The following is a 9,421-nucleotide window of genomic DNA, read 5'->3' on the forward strand; positions in this document are numbered from 1 at the left end:
TCGGGAGGAAAGCCAGAAAAGACCGGAAAAGACGGGCGAAAAGAAAACACAACTGCTTCTTCATCTCCCCTGTGAAAGATTAAATGATGGAACAGAGGTGAGAGAAAAGGCGATTTCTAGACACTTCTTCTTTATCTATATTGGAGTTTTCTTCGCACATATATAAGAAACCAAATAAAACAACAAAATCGGTGTATTCTTTTACCGTGCTACCCTCACATTTTGCATAGCACTTATAGTAAAATTAAAGTAATATAAAAAATATACTATCTAACTGCTTTCTAATGTTATTTATGTGATGTTGTTTTCTAATTTCTTTTTCAAAAACTGAAAAAAAGTAATTTCCTGGATTTAGAATGCTTATAGTGACTTCATGATCAGTATAATTTGGCCAATAAAGCTATGTTTTGAAATATTACACTTACATATAGACTATTGTCTAAAGAGAACCTGTGGTTATGTAACCTTTTCTGGTGGCATCTCCATTTATGATTTTCCACCACTCTTGTCCATTAAAAATTATAACTATTTATATTTAGTCCTTATTTATACATATATTAAGTATATGTATATATTGTATACATGTGTAGGAGGATCTTTTTGCCAGTGGTGCTTTAGGGAATTTATTAAGACAATGCTAGCAAGTCTCAGACACATTACGTTCGTTAGTGGGGTTCACTGTTCCCATAACTTTTCATTTTGTATTCTCATTTTCATTTTTTTATTTCTTTCCTTTTTACCTTTATTTTCCACCATTTTATTCCGTTAAATACCAACGAAAACCTACATACCACAATGAGAAGAAAATGATTTCCTAATTCCAGTGGTGATGCCATTAGTTCGGCGATTGACAGAAGAATTAGACTACGCTCCCAATCTTTATTATTTGTATTAGAATCTTACTTGAATTTAACATCTTGAGTAGATTTTGCGTTGTGTATAGAAAATTCAATAAATTTCTCTACAAACATATTAGTTATATATTATTTTGATGTAGGAAATAGAGAGATATAGTCTTTCCGATTTATTAAAGCAGAAGTTCTTCATCTGGAAGGTGAGAAATGACAAACCTTTTAATGAAAAAGTCATATCCCCAACTGATATTTCCAATATGCATTTCTTGAAGCAGAATATTGGAGAAAAGCTAACGAAAAGAGGAAGAGATAGATGATCATGAGGAACTTCCTACTACAGATTACCGGACCTACATCAAGAAAGCAGAGACAGCAAGCACCACCTTAAGTCAAAGTGGACAGGAGGAAGCCCTAGACCTAGGTCCATCAAGAAAGCAGAGACAGCAAGCACCACCTTAAGTCAAAGTGGACAGGAGGAAGCCCTAGACCTTTCCCCTGAAACAAGCAGGCTCTGAACGTGCTGCCACCGAAGGAAGAAACCGTGGTTTACAAGGCCAACGACTCTCCACTTCGCACACGCACCACAACGGAGAACCCGTAACGGACCTTCACGATTTCAAACCGAAATCAACTCCTAGAAGCCCCTGAGAAATAGACTGTCCGGTCTAACAAGGAACCCCGCGGAGTACACCAGAACAAGCGGCGAAACACCGCAACACTACCGCCTGGAGAAACCGAGAAACGCCTTCAACCAAGAGAGCCATCTCATCCAAGCCTAGAATCGAGGAAGAAGAGGCAGAGGAAAGAGACAGATCTACTTCTGGAATCCAGATATGACACCAGATCAAGACTTCCACGACCACGCCCGACCGAAGGAACCTCACATCCACTCCTCCACCATGCTTCTCCGGAGTTTCAAGAGAGACAGTGCCAGATCTAAACCCGCGGTGGTGCAAACTCCTAGAACACCGAGAAAGGAAGCAAGGGAAAGGAGGGAGAGGAGAGGCGAAGAGAGAGGAGAAGCAACAAGGGGCGAGGGGCGGACCGGAGCCGAGGAGGCGCCAGCCACCCAGCGAGATCAGAGATTAGTGTTCTTCTGTTTCAGAGAGGTTTTTAAGAGAGCAAAAGGTTTCTTTTCTTGTTCAAATTCAACTCCTATATATTTTGTTTTACACACCGACGGGTCATTTTCAAAATTTATAAATATTATTTTTATATGTACAATTATCTCGTCTTGGTGAGCTATATCCATACGTATTCGTCCATAGACATAACATATTTTTTTTCTAAAGAGTCTATAGACATCACATATATAGAGAGAGATAAAGCTTTTGATGCGTAGATTCGGCTCTGTACGTCTAACAATGACTACAAGACATTAAATACACAAGTCCTTTTCATCGTTTCCACATATTTATCCGGGAGAATTGCTCGAACCAATCCAAATATTCATATCAAACCTAAAAGTATATCCCACTTTCAGTCAAATGTAAAAGCAACCTAAAATGATGGTAAAAATACTATATAACTCTTATTACCAAACAAAAAAAATAGAAATGTATTTTACAATTATGTCATTAGTAAGTACATATATGTAGACCTCTTAAGAAGTCTATTGTGTAGACTTATTCTGTAGTCTACATCGTAATTTGATCTAATAATTTAATTTTAAAAATGTATAAAAATAATTATTGTGATATTGTTAACTAATCATCAAATATATAATGATCAATATGAAGTAAATAAATTAAAATTTTATATAATTGAACAATTTTAAAGAATATACTCTAATTTGGTAACCATGTGTTAGACAATATGGTTTAGAAACAAAAGGTTATAACATGTTATCTATTCTAGTGGTAGACTTCTTAGGGTTAGATTTAGATTTAGATTTTTGTTTTTGTTTTATTGACTTAAATTTGTCTATTAATGTTTAGTAGTATATATTTTGTATAATTTGATATTTGATGAAGTAATTAAGACTTTTTATTATAAAGAAAAACATTTAGGGTTTGAGATTTCTGGTTTAGGGTTTCCTAGACCTACAATAAAGTATATTTAGCTGGAGACATCATTTTCAGTCTACATTTTTCAATTGTTTTTACAAAAATCATTATATTTAAACTAATTAGTTGAGTTCCTTAAGAGTAAAAAAACATATACTATAACTATTAAAAAATAAAGATATAAATTTAGTAAATCATATATTAAAATTATTAAAATAATAAAGAATAAACAACAGTAATAAAATTATTATAGTAGACTTCCAAAAATGTTTACTATGTTATAGTAAAATCTACTCCAAATTTTTAATTTTAGTAGACTTCAAAAGATTTGAAGTCTAGAGTGTCGTAAATTTTAACCTAGTTACATTTTTGTCTCCCTATATAAATAAAATTTATAAAGTCTATCTCTAAAGTGGCAGCACAAGTTTTTTTAAACTCTATCACTTCTCTCTAAAACTCTCTCCACTCTCTCAAAAACTCTCTCATTTCTCTTCTCTCTCTCTAAATTTTTCCCAAGTCTTTCTCACAATATTATCTTGTCATTTAGGTATTATAATTCATGGTTTTCATCTTGACCTTTAAAAAATATAAGTTTAGATCTATAGATTTTAAATGTGTATTTTATGTTATTTTCTTGTCCAGATCGTAATCTTCTTGTGCCATTTCAAGAAGTTCACCATGTGTACAACAATCATGTACAAGGAACATTTTTCTTCCTTTCCGATTATTGACCACAAACTCCCACAAAGAGTCTTTCACCACTCATTCTCCGTATACAACAGGTAACAGAGCTATTTCCGGAAACAATACAGTTTACATAATTAACGGAGAAATATTTCATGTTTCATAAAACTATATAGGTAGACTAACAAATACGTCTACAATTATTAGCTAACAACATAGTCAAATCAAAAGTATTATACTTTCAAAATTATAACAGATTTTCTTTTCAAAATCACTCAAACCCATTAGGATTAACTAATACACACTGTCAAACAAAAAAAACATTGAAAAAACTTATTAAATAATACACAAATTAATTTTTAATATATTTTTCTAGACTCCATATTCCATCTACGAAGATGTAGATGTTCTTTTCAGTTTACTAATGTAGACTATCAAATAGGTCTACTCTTTGGGTTAGTTATTGCAATTGAAAAATTTACGGGTTACTTTCTATATTTGAAAAAAAAGTTGTGATTCTATACATGTAGACTTCCATTTCAGTCTACACTTCAAAATGGTTAGTTTTTTCAATTGACCAAAATTCACCCATGATTTGACTTTCGGAAGTAGACTTCATATGCAGTCTACATTTTTGAATTTTTTTGAAAGAGGTTAGTTTTGCAATTGACCAAGTTTGACTTTCTACGAGTATATAGAAATGCACATCTACATATTTTTAGTCTTCGTTTGAAGTCTACTCTCAAATTCGACGGGTTAGTTTTGCATTTGACCAAAATTAAATAGTAGACTTCACATGTAGACTACCTTTTTTTTTTCTAAGATAAGAAGACTACATATGAAGTCTACAATTTAATAAAATTTTAACTAATTTTAAAAAAATTAGTCAAACACAAAAGTAACCTATTCAACGGATTCAAAGTTTTGGTCAAATGCAAAACTGACATTTTGCAAACTTCTCAGGCAGTCTACACTTCGTAGACTTCTATTGGAGTCTATAATAAAAAGTCAAAAGTTCGGTCAAATCCAAAACTAACCTCTTTTACGTAGCCGTCTTAGTAAGTCTACCTAAATTTTTGTTTTTGCTGTCAAAAATAAAGACGAAGACTGTTGGGGAAGTCTGCGGTACCAAAAAAAATTCGTTTGGTCAAATGCAAAACTGACATGTGCATTGACAAGTAGACTACATCGTACGTCTGTATATAGGCGTAGACATACAAAACAGTCTACTATCTCGACACAGATCTGAAAAATGATGAAAACCATGTAAATAGTTATCTTTTTCTTGTGTAAAGCTCGTTTCCAACCTTCTCAACCATCCAAATTACTCCAAATATGAACAAAAAGAATCGCCTTTAACGATTCACTAATGAAGAAACTCGAAAAAATGAAATTTTTGTTTATGAAATTGAAAGCTATGAGAGTTTTTTAGATGGAAATGTAGAGGAAATAAGAGAAAATGAAGATTTGTTGGTTTAGAATGAGAAAAAAAGTGGTTGAAAATTGAAATCTAGAGCTTTACGAGCTCAAAAATGGTGGTTCATGATGGTTGAAAAAATAGATGATAATGGCATTTCTGTAATAAAAAGAAATGGTGTGGGTGTATTTGGTTTTTTTGTGAATTTCAAAATTAATAAAAAATTAAATAATAATGGTAATCTTGTAAATAATTCAAAAACATAAGTATGATATAGAAAATTCATTGATGAGTAGTAATGACAAAAAAAGAGGTTGGTTTTGGATTTGACTTAAAAAAAATGAGTTGATTTTGAAAAACTCCATATTTATCCCAAAATTTATTTTAAATTATTTATTTTCCGTACTGTGTCAAAAAACGATTATACTATTTTTTGACATCTGAAGTTTTATAGACATGGTAGCAAGTATAAGAGAAGAGGGTTAAAAAAACCAAAAGCCTCAAACAAGTGAGGAATCAAAAAGAGCTAAACAAGCTCTATACAACAATCAAACGAAAGTCATATCATTATCCAAAGTATTCCTAAGCCAAAAAGGAACCCCAGAAGCCACAAAAAGGGACCAAAAGAAGCACTTTGAGCAATGAGATAGGCACTAAGATTTGTCGCAGCTGTTTTAACATGTAGTTTCCATTTTCGAATTTTTGACAAGGCCAGGTTGATTTCTGAAGCTTGGAAAGCAAAGGAGGGCCAAGCTTTTGTACGAATGACAGCCCCAATCAATTCATAAGCTTCAGTACTAAAGACTACCTGAGAGATTTTTAATTTTGACATGATGTTAATAGCCAAAAGAAGACATTGAAGTTTTGCTTCGGTTAGACTATCAATATCAGAAATAGCATGTCGGCTATGCAAAAGGACTTTTCCACAATGATTCCTTAGTAACCAAGCAACTCCAACCAATTTAGTTTTTTTGTCCCAAGAGTAAGCAAGATTACATTTGATCCAAGAGATTGAAGGAGGAATCCAACTTCTACTAGAAAGAGCTTTTGGTAATACTTGGTAGAGACTCTGTTATGCTTCAACTTTTTGAGCTACAAACCAAGTATCCACCTCTTGTCTTATCCTTGTAAGAGTATCTATAGGACAGAAGCCTTTGCCTTCAAAAGTGAACGCGTTCCTGCTTTTCCAGATATGCCAAAGCATCCAAGGAAACATCCTAGCTATTTCAAATGGCATAGAGGATGATTTACTTACTTTGAGAAGGTGATGGAAATTTGAGTAAATATAGTCTCTGGAGAAATCTGAGTATGGCTTTGGAAAGAGAGATAACACCCAGACTTGCCGAGCCACAGTACATGAGAAAAGGAGATAATTTATAGATTCACCTTCCAGTCCACATACTTGACATCTAGAATCAACCTTCATTCCTCTCGATAGAATCATATCAGCCACTGGAATAGCTTCTGAAAGGACTTTCCAAAGAAAATTTTTTATCTTCGGGGAAGTATTTAAGGACCAGACCTGAACTTTAAGCTCATTGATAAATGGTAACGCTGATGCTTCTATCAACAACTGACTGTTAGTAATCTGATTTTGCAACCAGTAACCTGATTTGACCGAATATTCACCGCTTCTATTTTGACCCCAAACCTAAAAGTCATCTTTAGATATCATCGTTTTGATTTTAAGATGCATTTAACGTCTTCAGGGTAAAAGAGATCCTCAAGCTTATCTTTGATCCAATCTCTTCTTTCATAATCAATAAGATCACTCACTCTGAGATCAATGTCAATGACTGGGTTTTTAATCAACGGTCTAAGCATTTGTCCATCTCTAATCCAAGGATCTGTCCAAACATGAAGAGAAAGACCATTTCCAACCAATTTATAAAGACCTTTAGTCAAGAGATCCCTAAGGCAGACAGAAAATCCGAATTTGCAAAATATTTGTTTTTCATAAATTGAGAGAATAGACTGTCAGGGTTTTTGAGTATAATCCAAGCTTGTTTAGCAAGCAAAGCTTGATTGAACACCTCAATATTCCTAAAACCCATGCCATTTTCCTGTTTATATAAACACATCATGTCCCAACTAACCTAGTACACAACGATTACACTTTGATTTTTGTTTCTAAGTTAAAAAATAGGAAACAGAAAAAAGAGATGGCAAATCTTTTTCTCACTAAAATAGTAAATGAAACAGAGAGGTTTTTGAAAAAAAAGAGAGGTTTTTGAAGGTTAACACCATAACGTGGCATCGCCGTTTATTTTTCCCATCATGGCCCCACAAGCGTGCCCACATGTAACCACATACTACACACGTACTTAGGACATCTCCAATGGAACACACAAAAAAATTCTCTATATTTCACTCTAAAATAGAATAACTCTATTAAAAAATTGGATTTGCTCCAATGGTTTACTCTATAATAAAGTTACTCTATAATAGAGTAAAATATAGAGTAATGTTATTTTTTACTCTATATTTGGAGTAAAAAAACAACATTACTCTATACTAGGGGGTGTTCGCACTTCACGCGGAATATTGTTTTATTGCTGTTAAGATATGATTTTTTGGATAATGTAATTATGTGGTCACTTTTATTTGTTAAGAACATTATTTGGTGTTTTTATTATGTTATGTAGTAGTAGTAGTGATATGTTTATATATTTTATCTTTATTTTTGTAATAATGTGTTTTGTGCGTATAGTACTTGTTAGTAGTGAAGTGAGTTTCTAATATAAAAATATATTGAATTGCAATAACTTTGCATTTATGTAGTTGTTGATTCTAAGATAAAATTGTCTTTTATTTTTTTCATTTTTTTGAACATTATAACTTTTAAGATATTTTTGTCTTCTTCCCATAATTTGGCGTTGAACCATCAACATCTTTGTATTTTGTTTACCTTTCTGGTATGCGGTGTTTCTCACCATCGCCGAAAAAGACCACCTCCTGCTCTTGTTCTTTCTGCCTTCTTCACCTTGAGATTTCTCGTATTTGTTGTAGATCGGGTTCAGGTGTTCCCAGTTGTGCGGTTGTTTCTTGCGTCATTTTAGGTTGTTCCATTCAATATTCGCTGCTCCTCTTCTTCCTTAGATTTCAGCTGATGTTAGAAACTATATCTCCTTGGGTTGGATCAGAACTCAGTCGTCTTTTGTGTTGTCGTTCTCTTTTTTGGCTTACCGTCAATAGTCCCCACTCGTCTTGGTTTTTAAGATCTAGTTTCTGGTGATTTGACTTTTATGCTCTTTTTCATAGCTCGAGGATGGCACCGGTGTATTGCTAATTTTGTTGGTGCTTGATAAAGCTTCTTTGTGTTCTCAGATTACTTTGTTTCAAATTTTATCTTTATATCCTTCTTTATTTCTATTTGTTATGGCCAAAACACTCTAAGGTCCGGTAATGTAAGTTAGTCTTCGGTCTTGATCTCTTTTTTGCTCCAGACCTTTATTGAGTTAGTATTACTATGACATTTTGTTTTTCTCAATGATTGTTGAGATTTTAGGTTTAAATTTGGTTATTTTTGTGATTTTAATAGTTTAATAAAAATATAGTTTGTAAATGAAATAATAGAAAATAGTAAAAATAATAAAATAGTGAAAGTTTATGATAAATTCAGTTGTGAATAAATTAAACATTTAAAATATATTTATATTATTTTACTTATTTCTTGAATTTTAGTGACCAATAAAATTGATTCTCAAATTACGATGAAGGTTAGTATGAGAATGATTAGATCGTGCACAATTAGAAAATGATGGACTAAATAGTAATAATATAAAAGAAGAATGATCTAAAATACAAAAAAAAACATGTAAAATATATTTATATTATTTACTTATTTCTTGAATTTTAGTGACTAATAAAATAGATTCTCAAATTACAATGAAGGTTAGTGTGATAATGATTCGATAGTGCACAATGAAAAAAATATGAACTAAATAGTATAATATAAAAGAAGAAAGATCTAAACTACAAAAAAAAAATATGAGGACATATGTCGAAAAATTCCCCTGCCACTTGTCAGAAGAAGGGAAAATTCAACTTTATATATATAGATTTCACTCTATTAGAACATTTCCAACCTCACTCTATTTTTTATACGAAACTCTATTATAGAGTAAAATCTTCTCCAACTCCACTCTATATCTCACTCTAAAACAGTGTTACTTTATTTCTTACTCTATATTTGGAATAACTCTATTTCTTACTCTATTAGACCATCTCCCATGGGACATAAAAATTTTTCTATATTTCACTCTAAAATACAGTAACTCTATTGTAGAGTTGGATTTGCTCCAATGGTTCACTCTATAATAGAGTTACTCTATAAGAGTGAAATATATAGTAATGTTGTTTTTGACTCCAAATATAGAGTAAAAAAATAACATTACTCTATATTTCATTCTTTTATAGAGTGAACTATTGGAGCAAATCCAACACTATAATAGAGTTAC

The 9,421-nt window shown here is 32.3% G+C and overlaps 1 long non-coding RNA gene across 1 annotated transcript; it reads right to left on the bottom strand.

Annotated features, from left to right (window-relative positions):
- Window positions 1-461: 461 nt before the first annotated feature.
- LOC106401252 lies at window positions 462-6,716 on the bottom strand. Its single transcript, XR_002659194.2, has 2 exons — window positions 904-6,716; window positions 462-783 (listed from the first exon to the last, which is right to left on the bottom strand). It is a non-coding gene; the product is annotated as an uncharacterized LOC106401252 (long non-coding RNA).
- Window positions 6,717-9,421: the final 2,705 nt, after the last annotated feature.

The sequence above is a fragment of the Brassica napus genome, chromosome A2, assembly GCF_020379485.1.
Source record: "Brassica napus cultivar Da-Ae chromosome A2, Da-Ae, whole genome shotgun sequence".
NCBI classification, from domain to species: domain Eukaryota; kingdom Viridiplantae; phylum Streptophyta; class Magnoliopsida; order Brassicales; family Brassicaceae; genus Brassica; species Brassica napus.